Source organism: Quercus lobata, chromosome 5, assembly GCF_001633185.2.
Source record: "Quercus lobata isolate SW786 chromosome 5, ValleyOak3.0 Primary Assembly, whole genome shotgun sequence".
NCBI classification, from domain to species: Eukaryota; Viridiplantae; Streptophyta; class Magnoliopsida; order Fagales; family Fagaceae; genus Quercus; species Quercus lobata.
The window spans coordinates 86951149-86977966 of NC_044908.1; the positions used below are offsets into that span (position 1 = coordinate 86951149).

Consider the following 26818-nt stretch of genomic DNA (forward strand, 5'->3'; position numbering starts at 1 on the left):
GGTTTAACTCTCCCTAAACTCACAATTCATTCCCCTTAGCCCACACTCACTTAGCCCTAAACATTTTCTTTCTTTTCCTGCATATTCATAGCCCATAAATGCTTCCTAATTAGTCATAAACAACCCTTTACCCATTAAAGACTTAGTTTTAGCATTAACTCTATCATACCATCACAAGCTTACATACCCACTCACTCAGAACAGTCTATACTACCCTATTCATACCACACGTATATATTCCCCAAGAATCTTAGTTCAACATTGTTGCTCTAAGCTGGAATCTCTCTTTCCATTCATTCAATCCTATTTTTTCCTCTTTTACTTGTAATTATGAAGCCTTTAATTCTTGTTTATTATTATTATGATGAAAGCCATAATGTTTTGGATACTATGGAAGTTTTCCCTTATGTTGAATTAATAATAATAAGGAAAACATATGATTTTTACCATGTAAACACACTTATTAACCTGTCAGACATCTATAGCTGGAGGTCTATCATATTCATTGTTGGACCATTTTTCCTCTTGTGTGCTTGTTATAATGGGCCCAGTTTTATATTAACCAACTAAGGGGGAAATACATAATTTTTACTATGCAAATACATCTATTGATTTCCTAAACATCTACAGTTGGATGTTTCTCTTGCTTGCCGCTAGACTATTATTTAAGCACTTGTTGTGCTGGGCCATCCTTTGTGCTAGCTTATCTTTGCAGGAGGTGTTTTGGGGCCTTATTATAATTTTTGTTGGATGCAACCTAGACTTTGAGCAAAATGAGCTTTTCACACTTCACCGATAGCCTTTGGGCCATGTTTCAAGCCTAAAGTCGAGTCTCGGTTTTGACTCCCCTAACATCATGTGGGCAACGAACAAAAACGCCCCCAACACCTATCATCTCAACAATTTTTAAAAATTGTGAAATTGGTTGTGTATCCTAATTTTTAGTTTTTTAGAAAAAATTTAAACTAAAGTATTGAATCATGATTTTAGTTACTTTTGGATGTGTATGTAAAACTATGTAAAATAGTTTCTATGCAATGAGATTAACCCCAAAACAATTGGAGAAAGTTTTACCTAACCTTTAATCTTTTTTTGGTTTTGACAGTTGGCTCTACTTTTCAAGGATTCATTTTTTTTTTTTTTTTGATATATAGAATAGAATCCAATAGTTTAACACTTGAACTTTTATAGGATTATAGTATCCAAATTGGTGTAATAAAAAAACTTCAAAATACACGATATGGAAAACATAAAATGAGAAGACTATTTTAACCCCTCACACACAATCAAGAAAAAAATTTATTATACTTTTCAATAACAATTACACAACTTTACACATAAGCAAAAAAATAATTGAAATATTTTCTTCTATGATTTTCAAGTTGAAAATCGTGACTTGAAGTTATAATTTCAGTTTTTATTTCTTGTGTGTGAGAATGTGTGTAACAAACACCGCTTTACTTAATTTACCTTTACCTATTTGACCGAACTTGTGCAAAAAAAGGGACAATGAGAAGAATAATGTGGTTAATCTGATCAGTACCCAATTTTGATCAAGACAAACCTATTGGCCTATTAATCAAGTGTTATTATAAATTTAAAGCTTATATTTTTTATTGATTTATTTTCAATCTATGTGTGTATACTAAAGTTATTATTAAATTTTCTATATTGTAAAGGAAAATATTGATAACATCACCCATCAACTTAATGTGCAATTCACAAATATAAATATTTTCAGCATCATATGTGATATTATAGTAAGTGTATTATATATATTTTTTCTTCACATGATATGTGATATTTTATTATTAAAGCTCTATATATTTAAGTGTGGGTTTCGATTTTTTTTTTAATTTTTAATTTTTTAATTTATTTGTTTATAAACAATTTTTTAATGCCTCAAAATCTTGAAGTAAAAGTGTACTTTTTTATTTATTTATAAGTAATAAGGATTGTATTAAGCGTGAAGAAAATGTGAATACAGTAAATACAAAGTGTTTATGATGATGAACACAAGAAACAGCACCAAAAAAATAACAAAGATATAAAAAACAACTTAAGGGACAATTCTAAGGGAAGTAAGAAACTCCAAAATAGAAGAACAATTTGAAGAACCCTAGCATGTAGACCAATCATAAATAGTACTCTGACATAGAGCTTGTAATTGAACAAGCAATTTCTCTTTAGCCTCAAAAGTGTGCGGATTTCTTTCCATCCAAACAACTCACATCAAACAGCCAGAAACCATATTCCATGTGTCCGAAAAAAATTTCTCTAGCCAATTACTCCAACAAAACACCAAACTCTCCACAAAACCTAGCATGACCCTATTGGATCTTGAAAACTTGTAAAATTTGCACCCACAAAGAGTGAGCTATAGGACATTATAGAAGAAGACGATCCACAGATTCCTCATTACAGCCGCACATATAGCACCAATTCGCCAAAGGGAGACCTCGGAGCATCAAAGTATCCAAGGTAAGTATCCAACCATGGGCTGTTGTCCACATGAAGAAAGCCACCCTTTTGGGAATCTTAACTTTTCAAATACCCTTCCAAGGGAAACTAGTAATAAACTATATATACCCGAAAATAGTTTTAGTGACGAAATTGTTCGTCACTAAATATGATGTAATAAACTAAAGTGTTTTTTACGACAAAATATTTTCGTCGTTGAACAGTGTTTTTAGTGAGGAAAACATTTAGTGATGAAACGTTTTCGTCGCTAAAAGTTTTTCTTTTCTTTTTAAACAAATTGGACTTTTAGTGATGAAATTTTTCATTGCCAGGAGTTTTAGCGATAGGGTTTCAACGACGAAATGAGTTTCGTCGCTAATTACTAGATTTCGTCGTTAAAGGTCCTTTGTGACGAAAAATTGGACTTTTAGTGACGAATATTTTCGTCACTGAAAATACATTTTGTTGTAGTGGCTCTTCAACATTAGCTAAGAGAGCTTGGATTTGTTGTTGTTGCATAGCTTCTTGTTGTTGTGCGGTTTCTACTTCCATCTCGTACTTCGTGGAACTCTTTTGTCACTGGGAAAGATGGCTTGAATGATTAGCGTTCCCACAGATGATGCCAAATTGATGATGCAAAAAATCAACAGTTGAGCTCCTCATTGTAGCGGATGGATGATGCTATGAATGTTGTCATCTCTGTAGGTAGAAAACCAGCAAATGAACTCGGTGGAAGAGTAACACGTCGATGTGGCATCAGCCAAACCGCAGCCGATGCTTAAGTTAGTAAGGGAGAAAGATTCTTGAGAGAAAAAGAGTAGAGAGTGCTTTCGTAGAGTATTTGAGTGTAATTGGTCGTACCTTGGGTTTCCGGTGCTTTCTCTTTTATAGTTGAATGCCTAATTAATGGGCAATGAATTGCTGTATTTATGTTCAACGGCTAGTGCGTTACAAAATCTTTGTTTGAAGTTTATAGCTCATTCTGTGACCGTTGCTCGTTCCGTTACGTGTTGTCATCAATGAGCATAATAAATGTCTGATGAAAGCTCGAATTTGTATGAAAACACAAGAACTGTTTAGAACCCCAAATTAAAATTACCACTCGATTGATTTTACTCTAACTTAAACTAACTGCGAAATCGAGTAAATGCAAGCGTACAAACAATAAAACTACTCTAAGCCGTATCCATAAAATCATAGCAATAAAATGAAAGCTAAAAAAGTAGAGAAGAAGAATACAAATACAAGATAACACGCCAATGTGTTATTAAAGAGGAAACCAAAGAACTAATCAAAAAACCTCTCCGCCGCCCTCCAAGCAGTAAATCCACTAGAGAATGAGGTGGAGTACATGAATAACAAAAGACCCTCTAAGCCTAGTCTACCCCATGTACTTGAGCCTTTCAAGCTCCTACTACCAACTGACTTGACGAAGCGTTGTCTTCTCCAGCTCTCCAAATCATGTAATTTAGCTCGATTGCATCCATCAAACAAATGGCTTCTTCCAATGCATTCCAGCAGCACCAAAACCTCACTTTATACTCAGGATGGGTGTGGCAAGTGTTTGGGCTATCAACCTCTCAAGGATTTGGATATGGAGAGGTGGGAGTTGAGGAAAACCACAATGGATTGTGTAGAGGGTTGTAGGTATGACAATCTCTCACTCTTAAGAGTAATGGCTAGGGTTTTCTCTCTGAAAAACACTCCTCTCAATATGTGGGTAATATGGGTATATATAGTGTGGGTAGAGACCTGGTGTATCAGATATGACAAAATAGCAAAACAGAATGTTTCGCGGGTATCTCGCGGAAAGGCCTTACCCATGAAATACTCGAGAAAACCAGCTGTCACCATCTGTCATGACTCTTCACATTCCAGTCATGTACTGAGCACATGGCTTCACTTTGCGAGAAGTCTTCTCGTAAGCTACTTGCGAAAACTCCTTTGATCTTTAATTTGTCTTGAGTCTTCACACTCTCTCTTACACACTACCCATATAAAGAAATCCCACATATAATACAGGGTACATAAGATTGAACAGAATTACAATCAAATTTGGCACGGAATTAAAGCCAACACAAAATAGTTATAAATCACAACTTTACCCTTTGCTTTCAAATACGTGGGGCATTCTTTCTTCACATTCCCATGTCCTTTTCACTCAAATCATGTGACCATTTGGGATGGTGAGGAATCTCTTGAATCTTTCTTCTTGAAGTCTTTCTTGTCCTTCATGAAATTTGAGAATTTTCCCTTCTCAAAGGACTTTCCATTTCTTTTGAACTTTAGAAAGTTACGGAAGTTCTTAGCAAGGTACACCACATCCTTTTCAACCTCATCCTCATCTGAGGAGTCTTAAGCTTCCAATCTCTCATTGACTATTGCTGAGGAGTCTTAAGCTTCCAATCTCTCATTGACTATCTTGAGAGCAAGAGATTTGCTCTTCCTTTGAGGTGGTAGAGATAGCTTATAGGTTTGAAGTGAACTGATGAGTTCTTGAATTTTAATCTCATCAAGGTCTTTGCTCTCTTTGATGGCAGTGACCTTTGCACGGAAACTCTCCGGTAATGATCGTAGAATCTTCCTCACAATCTTAAAGTCCTTTGTATTTTCTCCCAAGTTGAATTTCCCAATCACCACTTCATTTAGCTTCGCATAAAATGAGTCGAATGACTCATCTTCACTCATCTTCAGCTCCTTGAAGCGTGTGGTAAGCATTTGCAACTTGGTGTCCTTCACCTTTTTGGTGCCTTCATAGGTCGACTCCAAGATTAGCCACACCTCCTTGGCAATTGTAACATGAGAGATCCTGTGAAATTTGTCAGGAGAAACACCATAGAAAATAGCATTTAAAACCTTGCTATTAGCATTAGCTACCGCAAGAGCTGCCTTATCCCATGTGGATTTGGCAGCCTCTAGCCTAGTCCATCCTATCTCGACAGCGTTCCAAACACTATCATCAATAGAATATAGAAATGCCCTTATATGGACTTTCCAAAAAGCATAATTGCTCCCATCAAAGTATGGAGGAGCATTAAGCGATTGAGATCGATCCATCTCAAAAAGGGTCTAGGATCACACTTAGATCGATTCCGCTCTGATACCAATTGAAAGCTCGAATTTGTGTCAAAACACAAGAGCTGTTTAGACCTCCAAATTAAAATTACCACTCAGTTAATTTTACTCTAACTTAAACTAAGTGCAGAATAGAGTAAATGCGAGTGAACGAACACTATAACTACTTTAAACCATATCCATCAAATCACAGTAGTAAAATGAAAGCTAAAAGAGTAGAAAATAAGAATGCAAACACAAGATAACACGCTGATGAGTTATTGAAGAGGAAATCGAAGAACTCGACGAAAAACCTCTCCGCCGCCCTCCAAGCGGTAAATCGATCCACTAGAGAATGAGTTGGAATACATAAATAACAAAAGACCCTCCAAGACTAGTCTACCCCATGTACTTGAGCCCTCCAAGCTCCTGCTACCAACTGACTTGACGAAACCTTGTTTTCTCTAACTCTCCGGATCACGCAATTTAGCTTGATTGCATCTACCAAACAAATGGCTTTTCCAATACTTCCCAATAGCACCAAAATCTCACTTTACACTCAGGATAGGTGTGGCAAGTGTTTGGGCTATCAACCTCTCAAGGATTTGGATATGGAGAGGTAGGAGTTGGGGAAAACCACAATGGATTGTGTAGAGGATTGTGGATATGAAAATCTCTCTCTCAAGGGTAATGGCCAGGGTTTTCTCTCTAAAAAGCACTCTGCTCAATATGTAGGTAATGTGGGTATATATAGTGTGGGTAGAGACTTAGTGTATCAGATATGACAAAATAGCAAAACAAAATGTTTCGTGGGTATCTCGCGAGAAGACCTTACCCGTGAAATACTCATGAAAACTAGCTGTCACCATCTGTCATGACTTTTCGCATTCCAGTCATGTGCTAAGCACATGGCTTCACTTTGCGGGAAGTCTTCTCGCAAGCTATCCATGAAAACTCCTTTAGTCTTCAATTTGTCTTGAGTTTTCACATTCTCTCTCACACACAACCCATACAAAGAAATCCCACATATAATGTAGGGTACATAAGATTGAACAGAATTACAATCAAATTTGGCACGGAATTAAAGCCAACACAAAATAGTAGTAAATCACAACTTTACACCTAACATAGTCTCTTGGTTAATAACAGTATTGTCTTAATGATGATCGTAAATTTCTGACTCATCATCTATAATTCAAGAGTTTATACGAAACCTGAAAGTAAGAAAAAAAGTAGTTCATAAAAAACTTGAAAATTTTTAAAAAAGTAAGACTTAGACTTAAACGGTGAGGATTTGATTAACCCTTTTCTCAGCTCACTATCTACTGGCTGTAACAAAGCTAAGAGTTGTTTAGTGAAGTTCTATTATTTATCAAAGTCTATAGGCTATAAATTTATATTTTCACACATTTGACTTTGCTTTATGTACGTTTTTAGACCCTTTAAAACATAATCAGATTAACCTAGTTAATTAGCCAAGTGATTGCTTAGTCAAATTAATCAGATCTAGGTTAACTCAAATATATCATATCATTGTAAAGTGCAGAAAATAAAAAACACAACAATATGATAACCCAGGAAACCAAACCAGTAAAAACCTGGGGAGGATTTAACCTAACTATCCTCAAGGTAAAACTAAATTCACTATGAAAGAATTAAAGTTTACATAATAGCGACTTAAACCACTAACATCCTATTGCTACCTCGAGTAGAAAACTTACTACCACGACCACGTGACAACTCCGAGTCCATGGATTACTTCTTTCTTGGATTCCCAGCAAGTACAAGCACCCCCGCTTGTGTATCTTTAAGCTCTTAATGCAACAATTAAATCGATCACCAAGTTCTTAACATAATCTAGAATCTTGGAAACCCTAAGCATGTGTGAAGGCAAACACCTCTTAATCTCACAAAAGATTCACACATACAGCATAAGGAGCATCTCCAAAACGTGGTTAGGGTTTTCACTTTTATACTTATGAAAAAACATAAAACCCTACACTTCAAACAGGCTTGGGCTGAGTTGGAAATTTCTGCAGAAAAACAATCTGCACGACTTTCAATCGATCGAGCCAGATAGAATTGCACAATAAATTCTGCAATAACTCGATTCCAACTTTACATAAAAAGCAAATACTTTGAGCAAGTCTAATCAAGACTAAAACGTTTTGATCATGGTTTGCCAATATTACAAACTAAAGTTCTAATACATTTAAACCTAAAGTCTTAGAATCCAACACTTTAAATACAAATCCGGACTCTTTGGTTCACACTACCTAATTAATATTTTAATTTTACTTGATCAGAGAGTGAAAGAGAGAGAGAGACAACCCGGTGCAACCTTTTTTCTTTGAACACCAAGAGTAGCTAAGAATTACATTTGATTTAATAGGATTGAGTATTGTCTAATACATCATGACTTTGACAATTTCAAAGCCATGCCCAACCACAATTGCACAATAATGGACTCACACTCATGTCTATAATTCAATAGTTTATACGAAACCTGAAAGTATGAAAAAAAGTAGTTCATACGAAACGTGAAAGTATAAAAAAAAAGTAAGACTTAGACTTAGACGGTGAGGATTCGATTATCCCTTTTCTCAGCTCACTATCTACTGGCTGTAACAAAGCTAAGAGTTGTTTAGTGAAGTTCTATTATTTATCAAAGTCCAATAGGCTATAAATTTATATTTTCAAACATTTGTCTTTGCATTAAATACAAATCCAGATTTCGGACTCTTTGGTTCACACTACTGAATTAATATTTTAATGTTACTTGCTCAGAGAGTGAAAGAGAGGGAGAGAGAGAGAACCCGGTGCAACCTCTTTTCTATATAAGGAGGAGTTTCAACATGTCCAAGACCACAAAACTACACAGGCCAGTTCTACATTGTCCTGAAGTTCTAGCTAGACACAGAACACCTGTTTTGAGTGCTACATATATGTCACCAAGGGTTCTTCGATTTCATCAATAAGAAGTGCATGACCACAAAATCTCATAGTTAGCCTCATATCAAAGCATTGAGGAGCCTAAGTGGACAACTTTAGGTAAGGTCTTTCGTTATATTTAAATATTAATTTAGAAAAATAAATCTAACTTTTGACATCAATTTTTTCTTTTTTCGTTTAAGAAAACATTTGTTATTTTTTAGACCCCTTAAAACCACAAACAAATTAACCTAGGTAATTAGCCAAGTGATTACTTATTCAAATTAACAGATCTAGGTTAACACAAATATATCATATCAATGTATAGCAGCGGAAAAATAAATAACACAACAATATGATAACCTAGGAAAACCAAACCGGTAAAAAACCTGGGGAGGATTTAACATAGTTATCCTCAAGGTAAAAAGCAAATCCACTAGAAAGAATCGAAGTTCATACAATAAGACTTACAAGCTCTCACGCTCGACTTCTTATTGCTACCAACCAGTAGAACTTACTGACACGACCACGTGCAAGCTCCGAATCCATAGACTCCTTCTTTCTTTGGCCTTTGCAAAACACAAACACCCCCGTTTGTGACTTTGAGATCCCACTCAAAGGTTTAGCAACACAAACTCTCATGTTTGTGACTCCAAGACCACCCTTGAAGGTTTAGATCATCAACACCTTTGATGACAAGAGAAGGCAGCAACTTCTACAATACCGGATCTTGAGATTCTTCAAGGAATAGCACCGGTAGAAGACATAAGAGAACTTTTTAGGAACAAAACCCTAAATACAAAAGAGGCACACTCTTTTCTCTCTAAAAAGCTACATAAAAACGTGCTTAGGGTTTCATTTATATACTGGGAGAAGTAGATTAGAAACCCTAATCCTAAATGGGTTTGAACTGCTGTTTGGGCTTAATTAAAATTCTGCAGATACGACTTTCGATCGATTGAGCCTGTCTTTCGATTGATCGAGCCAGATAGATTATGAAATCTTCTTCCTACAACTTGTATGTTCTTGAATATTGACTTGAATCATCTTGAGTATTGTCTAATAATACCTATAGACTCTAAGATCTATATCTAGACAAGTTTGTGTTCACGATTTGCCAATTGTTCTAAACATTTAGAACCTAACAACATTCAAGATCTCTAACTCTCACATTTTATAGCATGTATCCTGTGGGGAGAAAACAAACACATGTTTCATTTTTTTTTTTTTTTTGATAAAAGTTTACAAGTCATGTAAATTAAATAGGTATTTATTAGTACTTTACTACAATAGTTGCATGCAACAGAGAAGAGGAGAGATCTAAGTGGTATCAATTTCATCAAATCTTGATTGAAAGAAGCTATTAGAAAGAATGTGGAAGCTCAAGGTAGCAGAGGGTGGCAATGACCCTTACATCTACAGCACCAATGACTTTGTTGGAAGGCAGATATGGGAGTTTGATCCTGAAGCTGGTACTCCAGAAGAGAGAGCTGAGATTGAAGAGGCTCGTCAAAATTTCTACAGGAATCGCTACCAAGTCAAACCCAGTGGAGATGTACTTTGGCGAATGCAGGTCCATACATCTACATCTCTCTCTACCCATCCTATCAGTTCCAAAAATATTTCTTACTATTTCATCAAATAATCAAAGTAGTTTTTGGGTTAACTTATCATGGGGTGGAAGATTTGGAAGCCCTACAAGGTTTGCTATCTGTGCTATTGAGTTACATGTATTAGCCTTAGAATATGACTTGTGTTCAGTGCCTTTTTGCATGAAGTATGCTATGATGTGAACACATATCCAAAATTAGATATGTGTCGGAATGAGTAATGTCCAGTGCCAAAAAGGCACTGGTCACAAGTTTCACCTTTAACTTTATAGATTACAATACACAATACACACATAGCATGACCTTACTTTATGATTAGTCAATGTTTGATTTCTCATTAATTTTTGATAAATTGGCACCTAAAAGTTAAACGAACCAAATGCTTCGAAGTTTCCTTATCAATCACGCGTTGATTGTACTAAAAACCCTGAAGCAGGCTTCTTAGACTTGGAGCCAAATTAGAGATTAGACTATTTATTAATGGTGGTTTGAAGGTACTATAGTTTGGTATGATATATTATGTATATGGAGTTACTTTTAAGAGATCAATTTTTTAAATAAAAAACCTTAAATAATAGAAATACAATAACAAAAAAAAAAAAAAAAGGAAGGAATTCAAAATGTTTGGCTGATTACTGCATACTTTACATTTCGAAAGAAAAAAAAAATTGATTTTTTTAGCATTTATTAACAAAGTCTTCTTTTTTATAATAATAATAATAATAACAATAATAGGCTTTTGTTAATGAATGTTCTAATTAAGGAAGTATTTAAGGTACATTAAATCCTTTATTAAATTATATTTTTATACATTTTTTAAAACATAAAGCCAATATATCTAAAAAAAAGCATACATAATCACAATAAATTTATACGTATAAGTTAATAAATTATTAAAAATTGTATTTAATTATTTTCTTTATTGAAAAATGTGCATTCTATCTTAAAATTAAATGTTTATTAATTTTTATTTTCTGTCTTAAAAATACTTATTATCAGGGACCATAATAGTATTGAAAGTCTTTGGATCAAACAAGCATTCTTCTCTTTATGGATTTCAGTTAGTTCAATTGGTAAAATTTTTGACTAGTTAATTGGACTTTGTATTTTATTTCATTATTTTAAAAAAAACACTTAGTATTCTTTTGACTTCATTTCCTTTAAAAACAAGTATGGTCTCAATTTTGTTTTTAGTGCTCATGTGAATTGGTCAAAAAGATGTCATTGCTTACTCTTTTAACTGGTGGACAATAGTACTTGTTATTCTTCTGCTTTAGTTTCCTTGGGAAAAAAAAAATAGTATGGCCTCAGTAATTTTTAGTGCTCTTGTAAAGTAGTCAAATTGGGGGACCTAAATTCTAGCATTCAAGAAGCATACTCCTTTCTCTTTGGTCAATTTGATGTTGGAACAAACACACACCATTTCCAAATGCCTTAGTTATTATGTGTATGCTGGATCAAATTTAATGGTGAAATATAGTAGGCGAGATTTTTGTTTACTAAATTAAATTATTAGTGCGATGAAGCTATTTTTGCTGTCTGTTATAGGAAATGAAATTCTACTTGTGGATACATGATAATCTATTAAGTTTCAAATTTTGATGATATTTTATTATAATGCTTAATAAATTTGTTGACACTAAGGTCATCTTTCTTTGTTAAAATTATTGCAGTTTTTGAGAGAGAAAAACTTTAAACAAACAATTCCCCTAGTAAAGATTGTGGACGGAGAGGAAATCACATATGACAAAGCGACAGCTACATTGAGGAGGGTAGTCCATTTCTATTCAGCCTTGCAGGCTAGTGATGGCCATTGGCCTGCTGAAAATGCTGGCCCATTGTTTTTCCTTCCTGCCTTGGTTAGTTTTATCATTATCATCTATTACTATCATTGTGAAAAACACATTTTGGCTTGTTTACAAAAAATACATCAATAGAAACTTTTTTTTTTTTTTTTTTTTTTAATACCGAACTAAATCATTGAAAAATAAACAAATAATAGCAAATCATGCTTATTGATACAATATCTTCTGGTTCATGCAATGTATACTCCTAGAGCATCTTAGATTGATTCGACTATGAATTATATATTGTTTCCAATAAACTGCAATTAGATTCTAAGATGCATGCTTGTGACTTATTATAGTTTTCAGATTGATTCAATTGCTAATTGTCTTGCATCTAATCCAAAAAAATGCAGGTATTTTGTATGTACATTACAGGACATCTTAATACTGTATTGCCTGCTGAGCATCAAAAAGAAATCCTTCGATACCTGTATTGCCATCAGGTACATATTCTTGGAAGTTTTAAAAGTTAATAGTAAAGATAGAATCAAAGTTTCTGCTAGATTTGTTACTTCCCTTTTTTCTTGTTGTTCAAACTTTCCTTTATATAACAACTATGTTGTAAATTTTGTTAATTATTAGAATGAAGATGGTGGTTGGGGATTCCACATAGAGGGCCACAGCACGATGTTTTGCACAACTCTTAGTTACATTTGTATGCGTATGCTTGGGGAAGGACCTGAGGGAGGCAAGGACAATGCCTGTGCAAGAGCAAGAAAATGGATCCTTGATCATCATGGAGTAACACACATACCTTCTTGGGGAAAGACATGGCTTTCGGTATGACCATGTTCAGTAAAATTCACATCTCAATAGACTTACATACTAAAAATAATTTGTACTGTAAATTAAAATCTAATCATACTCGAATTACCAATTTGGAAATGAATAGGTTAAATAACTCTGGATGATAACTATATATGTTAAATAACTCAACCATGCAATGTTCCTTTTTTTCTAGATACTTGGTCTGTTTGAATGGACTGGAAGCAATCCAATGCCCCCAGAATTTTGGATCCTTCCTTCATTCCTTCCCATGCATCCAGGTTTGTACAATATCTACTTACTGCTTCTATTTGAATTAGTCATCTCTACTTAAAGTTGCTACTACAAAGTTTTACTGGTTTTTGTTTTTTGAAATTTCATAATAAAACTTGCTACATTCAAAATGCTTATTTTACTTATAGCTTACCAATTGCTTTGCCCCTAAAATGTAGCCAAAATGTGGTGCTACTGTCGGATGGTGTAAATGCCCATGTCATACCTTTATGGGAAAAGGTTTGTTGGCCCAATCACACCTCTCATTCTTCAATTGAGGGAGGAACTCTACAATGAACCTTATAATGAAATTAACTGGAAGAGTGTGCGTCATCTTTGCGTGCAGGTGAGTTTACTTTAATTTTCTCCTCGTGGTTGATACTTTTTTGTTTTTTGGTAGATATGTTTTTAAATATTTCTTCCAATGCATTGATTATGTAAAACTATTATTACAGGAGGATATCTACTATCCCCACCCTTTAATACAAGATTTGCTTTGGGATAGTCTATACATATTCACTGAGCCTCTTCTCACTCGTTGGCCATTTAACAAGTTGGTCAGAGAGAAGGCTCTTCAAGTAACAATGAAGCACATTCATTATGAAGATGAGAATAGTCGATACATTACTATTGGATGTGTGGAAAAGGTAATGTAACTTTACAATCAAGAAAAGCAATGGTGAGCATCTATTTAGGCTATGAAACAGTTTTCCTAATGTCATATGCTTTGAACAGGTTCTATGTATGCTTGCTTGTTGGGTTGAAGATCCAAATGGAGATTATTTCAAGAAGCATCTTGCTAGGATCCCAGATTACATATGGGTTGCTGAAGATGGAATAAAGATGCAGGTTAGTAGTTATATTTAGCAAAACAATTGTAGATTTTTGTTCCCTCTGTTTAAGATTTACATTTCACTTTATATTGAACTGTGTAAGAAGACATTCCCTAAATTGTTCTATTTTAGGGTTGGCTATGTACACCAATATATACATTTAAACTTTAGCATAAGCGTAACCTATGGTTTTCAGGTTTTAAGTTTATAGTGCTGAGGTACCTCGCAAGAAAATAAGTGCTTGCTAATTTTGATATTTTGTATGCAGAGTTTTGGTAGTCAAGAATGGGATACTGGTTTTGCCATTCAAGCATTACTTGCTAGTAATCTTGTTGATGAAATTGGACCTACACTCGCAAGAGGACATGACTTCATAAAGAAATCTCAGGTTTGCTTTTCAATTCTTTTACCATCTCTTAACCTTAATAATCAGGCGTACCTTTTGACCTTTTTTCTTTTATTTTTTTTTTTAAATATATGTATATATCCTGTATTCACTCAATCTAATTATTGCAATTTCCATGAAAAATTAAAAAGGTCAAAGACAATCCTTCTGGGGACTTCAAAAGCATGTACCGTCACATTTCCAAAGGATCGTGGACCTTCTCTGATCAAGATCATGGATGGCAAGTTTCTGATTGCACTGCAGAAGGTTTGAAGGTAATTTACTTTGTTTACATGATTCAATAAAGTCAAGTATTTCACCTCATCCATAATCATTATATTCCTCACCAAATATAATCTATTTCACAGTGTTGCTTGCTTTTCTCAATGATGCCACCAGAGATTGTTGGTGAGCAAATGGAACCTGAGCGGTTCTATGATTCTGTCAATGTCCTACTTTCTCTACAGGTAAGGATTAACTTAGCTAATGTTATATCTTCAAGAATATTTATTGTGCACTTGTGAGCAAGAATAGGAAATCCAGATAGCACTTGGTTTTACTACGGAACTAAAATTGTTCAACTACGAGAAAATTATTTTTCCAAATGCAATAGGTTTTGTTTTCTAAAGCTACCATTACATTTGAACAATATGATAAAATTCTAAAGGCTTTTGAAACTCACTTTGCACAAACCGTGGAAGCTTTATTTCCCTCTAGTACATTGTTTATTTCTTAAGTATTTCACTTTGTTCAGATCAATAAGCTTTATTCTATGGCTTAATGTAGAGTAGAAATGGTGGTTTAGCCGCATGGGAGCGAGCAGGAGCATCAGATTGGTTGGAAGTACGTAATTAACTCAGCAAATTGAATTGACCTTGAAATATTATTTTGGAAATACTTTGAAACTATCTAATTGCCGTTAAATTCACTCATTGACATATATTAATGGTATATTATTTTTCTTTCCCCCCCTCAGCTGCTTAATCCAACAGAATTCTTCGCGGATATTGTTATTGAGCATAAGTATGTTGAATGCACTGCATCAGCAATCCAAGCTTTAGTTTTGTTTAAAAAATTATACCCCAGGCATAGGAGAAAAGAGATTGAAAACTTCATTAAAAATGCGGCATGCTTCCTTGAAGACATACAAATGCCAGATGGTTCATGGTTTGTTCCTCCACTGGTTTATTAGATATGTTTGAAATGATTGGTGTTTATAAAAAAGAAGTATTACAGAAGGTCACTTACATGATAAAGCATTTTGACAGGTATGGAAATTGGGGAGTTTGCTTCACTTATGGTTCATGGTTTGCACTTGGAGGTCTGGCTGCTGCTGGCAAGACTTACAACAATTGTCCAGCTATGCGCAAAGGTGTTGACTTCCTACTTAGAGCACAAAGAGATAATGGTGGTTGGGGAGAAAGCTATCTTTCTTGCCCAAAAAAGGTAAATGCTTCGACATGGAATGTGCTTCTTGATAAATTTTCATAGCATCTTTAATTCCATCACTGTTTTTAAAAGTTCAACCATCTTTAACAAGACACACCACATTGTTTCCCAAATTGTTATGAAGGGTAAAATTTTGGTCAGCTAAGTTATTGTGGATCAAGAAGTTAAAGAAATGTGTTATTGTTTTGTACTGATGAGAATTTGTAGACACTAGATAATTTTGATAAAAAGTTCTCTGTCCTTTATTATATAGGAATATGTACCTCTAGAAGGCAACCGATCAAATTTGGTGCATACTGCATGGGCAATGATGGGTCTTATTCATTCTGGACAGGTCAGTTAGTAGTCTGAAAATGTAGCATTATACCTCTCATACTATCTTTTCATATTCTTTTATTTCATAACTCTGATATTAAAACCTTATTCGTGATAGGCTGAAAGAGACCCAACACCTCTTCACCGTGCCGCAAAGTTGATAATAAATTCTCAAATGGAAGATGGTGATTTTCCTCAACAGGTACATATCTTTAATTTACATATATAGCTCCAAACAATCAAACAATGAAAAAGATAATAATTAATCGTAATAAACAAGAAGAAAAAAGAAGAAGAAAGGAGATTGACATGTTACACTATTAACACATTTAGCCCCAAAAAAATAATCTAAATGGGTGCTAGGTAATTGAAACAATAATTTTGTCTCAAAGAGGTTGGAAGAGAAAGACAAAGTAACAAAACAATATGGAAGCATATATGCTTGAATAGTGCTAGTGTTTATAACAATTTATCTCAATTTTATGGCAGGAAATCACTGGAGTGTTCATGAAGAATTGCATGTTACACTATGCAGCATACAGAAATATATATCCATTGTGGGCTCTTGCAGAATACCACAAGCGTGTCCCATTGCCATCTAGAAATGCTTAAGTGAAGCAGTGAATTTTGTAGTTCAAATGACAAGGATATAAAATCCAGTAGTGAATTCTCTTACCATTGTGTAACCTTTTTTTTCTCTCTTCCCTAAGGGCTATTTATGTCTGTATAGAAATTTAAATACACTGGATAAAAAAAATGAAAAGTTCTTCCTTCCATGTTTAGAAGCAAGGCTTGCATAATTTTCTAGCACTAGATAATAAAGTAAATTACAAATTCTTCCATGTATTATACCAACCTTTTGCTTTTAAACTCTATGCACAATGAAACTACTTATTTTCAATTATTTCATGTGAAAGCTCGAATTTGTGTTAAAACACAAGAGCTTGTTCCCCAATTAAAAATTACGGCTAGATTGCTTTTACTCTTACTTAATCGAAGTGCGGAACAAGAGTAACTCTTACTTAATCAAAGTGCAGAACAAGAGTAAATGTGCGCAATGAACTGATAATACTCTAGTGCATAAACATGAACAACAAACAATAAAAGTAAAGTACAAGAGTAAGAGAAGAGAGATATAAACACAAGATAACACCAAGATTTGTTATCGAAGTGGAAACCGAAGAACTCGGCGAAAAAATTCTCTGCAACCTTCTAAGTCGAAATTGATCTACTAGAGAATAAAGTTGAAGTACACAAATAACAAATGACCCTCCAAGCCTAGTCTACCCAATGTACTTGAGCCTTTTAAGCTCCTACTACTAACGGACTTCTTGGAGTCATGTCTTCTCTAACTTTCCGGATCCCGCAATACGCCCGATTGCATCCACCAAGCCTCACCGGCTTCTTTTGGCAAATCCCTAAAACTTCTCAATAGGTGTGAGTTGTGTTTGGGTACAAATCTCCTCTCAAGGTATGGCAATGTGAGAAGGAAGGAGAAGATGCTACAATGATTTCTCACTAAGGATGAGTAACTCTCTCTCTAAAAGATGGGTGTGTTGTGTTGTAGAAAACCTATTTAGAGTTTTTCTCTCTGAAATGGTCTCTCATATTTTTGTGGGTAATGAGGGTATATATAGTATGGGTGAAGGGTAAGAAAGTCATACTTAAAATCCTCCAGGCAAAACATTTCACGAGAAGGCCTTACTCGCGAGATACTCACGAAGTTGACAGTCTAGCATGACTCTTCAACTTCTAGCATGTGCTTCTCACGTGCCCTTTTCGCGGGATACTCTTCTTGCAAGTTAGTCACGAAACTTGATTCTTTACCAACTTAATACTAAACCTAATACAATAAAATCTCACAAAATACAAGGAACAAAATTAAAGTAATTACAACACTTTTTATTATAGAATAAAGCTGACATAAAACATAGTTATAAATTACAACTTTACAAGAAATGGTGTAATAATGATTCTCAAAAAAAAAAAAAAAAAAAAAAAAAATGGTGTAATAAAAATTCAAAATACACTACTCAAAAAGCATAAAATGAAAAACTCTTTTAGCGCCCCCCACACACACGGAAAAATCGAATTATACTTTTCAATAATGATTTCTTTATTTACCTTCACTTATTATCGTTCAAAAATCAGGGCAGGGTTATTGATATAACTGACATCTGACTGAGTCAAAATCAAACCCATCCAATCTGTAATCATATATAGGTTATTAGTAATATACCCTTTTGTTTTTAATTATTGTTCATACTTCTGTTGTTGGTTAGTTAGTAACTAACGTGGTTGACTTGATTTTGTAGGCTTAGCCTATGTTACATCAAGTGCTATTACCTATAATCATATATAGGTTATTAGTAATATATCCTTTTGTTTTTAATTACTGTTCATACTTTTGTTGTTGGTTAGTTAGTAACTAACGTGGTTGATTTGATTTTGTAAGCTTAGCCTATGTTACATCAAGTGCTATTACCAATTTTATTTCAAAAAATCTGCTAACTGATGATATAATAGTGAATGAAACTGCTTGATTGATATCACAACCAAGGTAGTCAGTTTTGCACCGTACTGGTGCCTGAAATCTGTCACCTGGTGCAGAAATTCACCGAACCTAATGAAAAAAAAAAACCCAGAACATGAAGACCGTACCAGTGAAAGAAAAAAAAAAAGAAAAAAAAAAAAACAATCCAGAATAGACCGAACCAGTAAAATAAAAAATAAAAACCGAACCAGTGAAAGAAGAAGAAGAAAAAAAAGAACCGAACAGCCAACCCAGGAGAAGAAAGGAAAAAAAAAAAGTCAAAAGATGGTCAAAAGGTGCGGCTGAGTACTGTTTGTGGGTCCTCTATGTGTGTTTAATTACAATATTGTCATTGAGTTATGAGTTATGGAAACTGAAAACAGCCGAAATGTGTTTTCAGTTTCCATAACTCATAACTCAAAAATTAGAGAATTGAGTGATGGAAACAGAGTTATGGACTTCCCAAACAATCTTTTTGCTATGGGTCCCACCATTTTTGAGTTATAAGTTATGAAAATAGAGTTATGAGTTATGAAAATTAATGAACCAAACACCCCCTTAAACTCGCGATTGAGCTTACTCATGAAATAAGTCACAAAAACACCCAAAAAAACATTTTTTTCACACAAAAACAACTTGAAAAACTTTGAAAAACATGGTGATACAAATCACTTCCAAAAGCAAATAAAAAGAACAATTTTTTTTTTTATTTTTTATTTGATCCACATATGGTTGAGCACACACACATCACATTTAAATATGTACAAACACACAAATGATATAGGCATTCATTGAACATTAGACTTATGTGTTGTGTGTGTGAATCAAGTATGAACTAGTCCATAGTCTAATATGAAACTTCAATGATCAATTCAATCAAGTTATACACAACTAGTATGAAGTTATCTAGTGTCTACTGCTTTTCTTGAATATGGGGATTATTTCAAGAAACATCTCGCTAGGGTGAAAGAATTCATATGGATTGCTGAAAAAAAAAATTAGTTTATATTGAACTATTGATGATGATATTACTTTAAAAAAAAATTCTTTATAGAGCTAGTTATGTAACCAGTATACACTTATATATTTGGACTTGTGTTAAAGGACATTGCAAGAAATAAAGGAATTGCTGACTATGATTTACGCCATCTGTATGCAGAGTTTTGGTGGTCAATTGTGGGATACTAGCTTCACTATTCAAGCTCTTCTTGCTAGTGATCTCATTAATGAAATTGGACCGGTATTGGCGAGAGGCATGACTTCATAAAAAAAATCTCAGATTTGATTTTAGATTCTTAAAAATGTCATTATCCAGTATTGATTCAGAGTTATCATATCCCCCTTAAACATTGTAAAGGTCAGGGACAATCCTTCTGAAGACTTTAAAAGAATGTATCATCACATTTCAAAAGGTTCTTAGACTTTTTCTGATCAAGATCATGGATTACAAGTTTCTGATTGCACCGCACACAGTTTGAAGGTAACTAGCTCCATTTAGTGCTTGACTGAAATCTATTGTTACTCTGTCCATAATCACTTTTTTTGTCATCAAATTTTTATTTGCTTCACAGTGCTGCTTGCTTTTCTCAACAATGCCATCAGAGGTTGTTGGTGAAAAAATGGAACTTGAGAGGTTGTTTGATTCTGTAAATATTCTACTTTCCTTACAGGTGAGGTCCGTGAGGATTAACTTTCCCTAGCATTGTATTTTTATGAATACTTATTTTGCATGTATAGGCACAAATAGGTAATTTAATTAGGTTGCGTTTAGTTATTCTTGACCCAAAAGTGTCAACAACAAGAAATTACTTATCCAAATCTTGAGGGATTTTTTTTTCTTAAAGCTTCTTATCCAAAATTGTCTTTAGCTTTCACTATTTGCTTCTGTTATAAAAAATAATTTACACTCATAGCATTGTGAAACTCACTCTGAAGGAACTTTGTATAACATTTGTCTTTCGTTTTATTTTGTTATTATTATTATTATTATTATTTGGGTGGCTTGTTTCCTTCCTTAGTATTTCACTATGTTCATGTCATGCAGAGTAAAAATAGTGGTTTGCCAGCCTGGGAGCCTGCAAGAGCCGAGGATTGGTTAGATTTCAGTACCTTAACGTATTGGAATCATGTTGAAATATTCTTTTGGAAATACTTTTAAATTATCTATGTCAATAAATTGACACTTCTTTTTTTTTTTTTGGGTTTTAAGACTTTAGATTTAAATGTATTAGAATTTCAATTTGTAATGTTGGCAAACCATGATCAAAACGTTTAGTTTTGTTTTAGACTTGCTCAAAGTATGTTTAAGTATAAAGTTGGAATCGAGTGTACTGCAGGATTTACTATGTAAATTTGCCTAGCTCGATTAATCGAAGCTTGTGCAAATTATTTTTCTGCAGAATTTTCCAACTCAGCCCAAGCCCGTTTGACGTGTAAGGTTTTATGTTTTGCCCTAGGTATAAAAAAGAAAACCCTAGCCATGTTTTTATGTGGTTGCAGTAGTTGTTTATGCTGTGTATATGAATCTCTTGTAAGATCTAGAGGTGTTTACCTTCAAATATACTTAGGGTTATCAAGAATTAAGATTTTTTTCAAGAGCTTGATGATCATTCAGTTGCTGCATTAAGAGCTTAAAGATACACAAGCGGAAGTGCTTGTACTTGCTATGGATTTAAGAAAGAAGTAGTCTGTGGATTCGGAGCTGTCACGTGGTCGTGGTAGTAAGTTTCATACTCGAGGTAGCAATAAGATGTTAGTGGTCTAAGTTGCTATTGTGCAAACTTCAATTCTTTCATAGTGGATTTGTTTTACCTTAAGGATAGTTAGGTTAAATTCTTCCCAGATTTTTTACCGATTCGGTTTTCTTGGATTATCATATCGTTGTGTTATTTATTTTCCGCATTGTTCAATGATATGATTTATCTGTATTAACCTAGATTTGCATAATTTACCTAAGTTAATCACTTGGCTAAATAACTAAGTTAATTTGTTTGTGTTTAAAGGGTCTAAAAACGTACACTTTTTCATAAGTAGAGTGGGCCTATTGGTGAAGAATGTGAGAGAAAGAGTCACTTAAGGTGGTTTGGTAATATTCAAAAGAAAGTGATTAATGGACCAATGAGAAAAAGTAGATTGATTGAAGTCGAAAGAACAAAAAGGGTAGCATATTTGTAACAAACTTAACCCAACTTATTAGATTAACCAATTATGATAATTGATGGAATTCTGGTTAATGAAAAACCTATGGACAAATCCAAATGAAACAAAAATAATAAAATAAAACACACACACACCAAGGGTATCACCAACCCCAATAAAGTTTTTACTATTTAGAACTAAATGATACAACTTAATGGGCCTTCAAGAGAATCAAAATTCCTAACCGAATTCTCATCCAATTGAAATCAATCAACAGGCATATGTTTATCAAACAAGATGTAGTTGAGATTTCAGAGACTACTGAAATAGTCATCGTATTGTCATGGATTTTCCAACACTAAACTAGCAAATAGAAGTAGTAAAACTCAACATGTCAATTAAAAAATACTAGAAAGTATGAAGAATAGAATGGCAAAAGAGAATATATGTGGCAATCTTGACTAGTACTCTATTATGGATCCATAGCTAACCTAGAAATTTTGGCAATAAGCCTAGGTTTTTTGTTGTAATATATATTTGTGGAAGTTTTACTCTCTCTACTTTTCTTTTTTCTCTCTCAGTTACTTAATCCCATAGAATTCTTGGAGGATATTGTTGTTGAGCATGAGTATGTTGAGTGCACTGCATCAACAGTCCAAGCTTTAGTTTTGTTTAAGAAGTTGCACCCAGGGCATTGGATGGAAGAGATTGATAGTTCCATTCGAAATGTTATTAGCTACATTGAAAACACACAACTGCCTGATGGTTCATGGTATGTTCGTCTACTAATTCACTAGATATGTTTGAATTATTACAAATTAATTACATGATGAATCTTTGCCACAGGTATGGAAGTTGGGGAATTTGTTTTATCTATGGTACATGGTTTGCACTAGGTGGATTGGCTCATTGGCTGCAGTTGATAAGACTTGCCACAATTGTCCTACTGTGCGCAAAGCAGTTGACTTTCTACTCAAAACACAAAAAGATAATGGTGGTTGGGGAGAGAGCTATCTTTCATGCCCAAACAAGGTAATGTTTCAAAATGGATTATGTTGTAAGCCTTTTTATTTTTCATCTTTTAATAATTAATATCTTTCATTATATATGTTAAATTATAAATATGAAACTAAAAAAAAAAAAAAAAAAAAAAATACATGTAGAATGAAAGATATCAAAAGCATGAAAGGAATTATCATGGTTCACACTTTAGCCTGACAACATAGGTTCACAGCGGAAAGCCTTTTTGTGATTACAATGAAACCTAAGTAAGGTATATATTATAACTTACACTAGGATAATCCTATGTACGTTTGTCGTCGATAAATCATGGATGAATGCTAGAAGCAAGGACAGAACCATGTGGGGGCGCCTCCTGACCATAAGGAATAAAAAATTTTAGTAGTTATATGCGTCAAGTTAGATATTCGCATGCAACTTTGCCTCCCTTCATCAAATCAGCCCAAAGTTTTTTATCTGAATCCTTGTGCTTCTTCTTGTCTGCACTATCATACTGTAATGGTTGATTTGATGTTTGAATAGCAGAAATTCTCCTCTATTTTCTTCTTCTTCTTTGGCTTCGATTTCTCCACCACCTCGCTCCAATCCTCCTCTATTATTTTCTTCTTTCTTCTGCTACGAATTCTCCACCAGCACATTGTCTCATTGTCTCTTCAAAAATGTCAAACACGCATGAGTAATGATAGAGACACATAAACTCCTACAACTTTTATCACAATTCATTATGTGGCAAATTGTGAGTTATGAAGATGTGGACCCACCATTTAACATTTACCATTCACAACTCATCACATGACGAACTGTGGTAAAAGTTGTGAGACTTTATGCGTCTCCAGCTTTACTTGACACACATATGAGATTTTTATTATTTTGTTTTGTCCAAGAGTCATCTACTAGATCTACACGTGGGATTCACTTCTCCACATCTTTTATTTTCCTACCTTTTTATCTTTATATATATATATATATATATATATTAATGAGATGTGATAGGAATCTAAGTGTGTCTTGTGCAATATATTATTAAGTTAAATATATGAACTTATGGCTTAAAAAATAGATATATGAATTTACATTTTTTTAAATATCTTAAATAAAAGGACAGAGTTGTGATGAAGCACTTAAGCGTGATGGTGAAGCACTTAAGCGAGATGGTGAATTCTACATAGATAAATGGATTGTTTAAGTTGCTTATGCTTTGAATTGTAAAATTAGTAACTAATATTTTGCAAAATCAAATGATTGGATTTGTAAAGTTAATATTTTAATATTTTTTATATTTAATATACTTTTTTAAAAAAAATAGAAGAAATATTGATAAATAAATAAAAGAAAAATGATAAAACGTCACTAATGAGGTGACGCAACAAAAATTTTACAAAATTAAATGTAAACACTTCCTTTATTATTATTATTATTATTATTATTATTATTATTATTATTATTATTATTATTATTATTATTATTATTATTATCATTATCATCATCATCATCATCATCAAACTCTCTATGCTTGATTGTATAGGAATATGTACCGCTTGAAGGAAACCGGTCAAATTTGGTATAGACTGCATGGACAATGATGGGTCTTATTCATGCTGGACAGGTTAGTCTGCTGTTCAAAAATGGGTCATTACATATTGATATTGTGTTATCATATATTTTTCTTGAATAATTCTAATAAATATTTTCTTGTAATAGGCTAAAATAGACCCGACACTGCTTCACCGCGTAGCAAAGTTGATAATCAATCCTCAAATGGAAGATGGAGATTTTCCTCAACAGGTATCTTCTTATTTGTCATAGCTTCAAATAACAAAAGAAGTAAAAAAGATACTAACAAGAAAAATGAAAATTGACATGAACACAAAGTTCATTTTTGCACTATGGAGAACAATTTTACCCTTGTCTAGTAAACGTTCCAGTAGTTTGCTCAGAAACCCAAGTAATTGAAGCTTGACTTTCTATTTTAGAATTCGGATAGAAAAGGGATAGAGTAATATTAAAACAATATGAAGTACTATATTGAGCTTGAATTTTACTTATAATACTTTCTAACCACTTATCACATATTATGGCAGGAAAGCACTGGAGTCTTCTTCAAGAACTGCATGTTACACTGTGCAGCATATCGAAATATCTTCCCATTGTGGGCTCTTGCAGAATACCACAAGTGTATCTCATTGCCACCAAGAGTCATGTAACCAACCACTACAAGAGTAGCATAGGGAGTAGTTAATTCCTTATCTATTCTGTACTACCTACTTTTCTCTTAGTTCTTGCCCACCAACACTGTTTCTTTGCAGCTATTGATGTATGAAAGTTTATTACAGCCACCTGAATAATTTGGAATAAGACATACAATATTATATTCTATTGTTGAATAATTATTAAGGACTATGTACCCGTTAGACCTCTACGTCTACTATGTTAAAAATTTTGACCTATTATGAACTGACATATCAATTTGTGAAAATTTAGTTAGATTTTGTTGTGCTCTTAGAAGAACACTTCGTCTAACATGGTAACAACACTACTCAAAAACAGGTCTATAGCTGCATTTTTGTGGTGGCATTTAAAAAAAAAAATGCCGCTATAGCCAACCTATAACCGCGTTTGTAAGGAACAACCTATAGCAGCGTTTTTAAAGCGCTACTGTAGGGGAGGTCTATAGCCACTTTTTAAAGGGTTTTTAGCTATGATTCTGTGGATAGTGCCTATTGTAGCATTCAAAAAGCATGTATATAGTACCAATTGAAAATCTAAATAAAAAAAGGACCTATTACTATGATTTCGAAGCACCGCAATAGGTCCTACCCAAAAAAAAAATTAAAAAAAATTAGTGGACCCATGATGGTGCTTAGAAAGCACCGCTACAGGGAATTATAAAATTTTAAAAAAAAAAAAAAAAAAAAAAAAAAGACCATCTATTACGGCGGTTAGAAAGTGCCACAATAAGTACTTCCTGAAATTTTATAAAAAAAAAAAAAAAAAAATTCATGGATTGATTATGGCGCTTGAAAGCACTACAATAGGGGTTGTTCTGACTTAGACCTATTACAGTGCTTAGAAAGCACCACAATAGGCCCTTACCAAAAAAAAAAAAAAAAAATCTGATTTAAAGACATAACTTCAGCTCTCTATCTCTCTCTCTCTCCCTTGAACTCCCACCCCTCACTGTCGATCCAGCCCTCACCACCACTAATCCTCCTCACCGTGCCACCCCTAAGCGTCCATCCTTCGGTCTGTCTAGTGTCACCTCCCATGCACCTTTCTTACTGCCCCTCATTGCCAATGCTGACAAGCTCCAACCACCCCTCCTCATCGACGGCGCGGTAGAACCCAGTCGCTCCTCCTTGCCGATGACCCATATCTCCTCCATATTCATTTCACCTAAATCCCTTGTTTATTGATGTATGTGCCATGTCAATTTACATATTTATGGTTTGCAAATAAGTGGAATTGTCTCACATTTCCTAAGTGTGTATTTTATTGTGTATTTATGTATTATACATGGCTAGGCCACTCCTATTACTAAGTATAAGCTTTTGCATTAAATGTTCTACCGATAATAATGCAAGTGAAAATTTCTATGGAAGTGTGATAAAATATATGAATGAAGAAGAAAATTATGGTGAAGAATATGTGATAAAGAGAAAAAGAACAAAGTTACTGAATAAATGTATCACAATCTTAGAGGTCAATGTCTATATATAGTAGAAAGCCTTTATCATCTACATCAATCTTAATACTCAAGATCGACTATAAAAAAAATTTAGTTTAAATCTTCAATTTGGGTCCTCAATTTTATGATTTATTGATCAATTGAAAGAACATAAGAATCCCTACATCATGCCAAAGCAAAAGCTTACTTGAAAGAACGAAATTTTAAAAAAAAAAAAAAAAAAAAAAAAAATCCTAATAAAAAAAGGTTTTCCCTTGCGCCACCACCATGGGTCTCCACATTGCATCGCCTTAGCCCTTTGCCTCCACAAGTCACCATTTTGCCACCTCAACTCATTGGCTGAGCTGTAGCTAGACTTGATGACTGGCGACTAACTCCCTCCAAACCAGTTTGCCAAAGTGGTATCTCTCTCTCTCTCTTGGTCTGTTCTATGTTTCTACGGTTAGTTTAAAAGTTGTGTGTTTGGTTGTTTATGACTTTACTGCTATATACATGACACGTAGTTCAATAGATGATCTTT

The 26818-nt window shown here is 33.9% G+C and overlaps 2 pseudogenes; both read left to right on the forward strand.

Moving 5' to 3' along the window:
- The first annotated feature begins 9749 nt into the window (after window positions 1-9749).
- On the forward strand, window positions 9750-16534 carry LOC115988472 (annotated as a pseudogene).
- A 1125-nt stretch (window positions 16535-17659) lies between these two features.
- Window positions 17660-24965, forward strand: LOC115991395 (annotated as a pseudogene).
- The last annotated feature ends 1853 nt before the right edge of the window (window positions 24966-26818 follow it).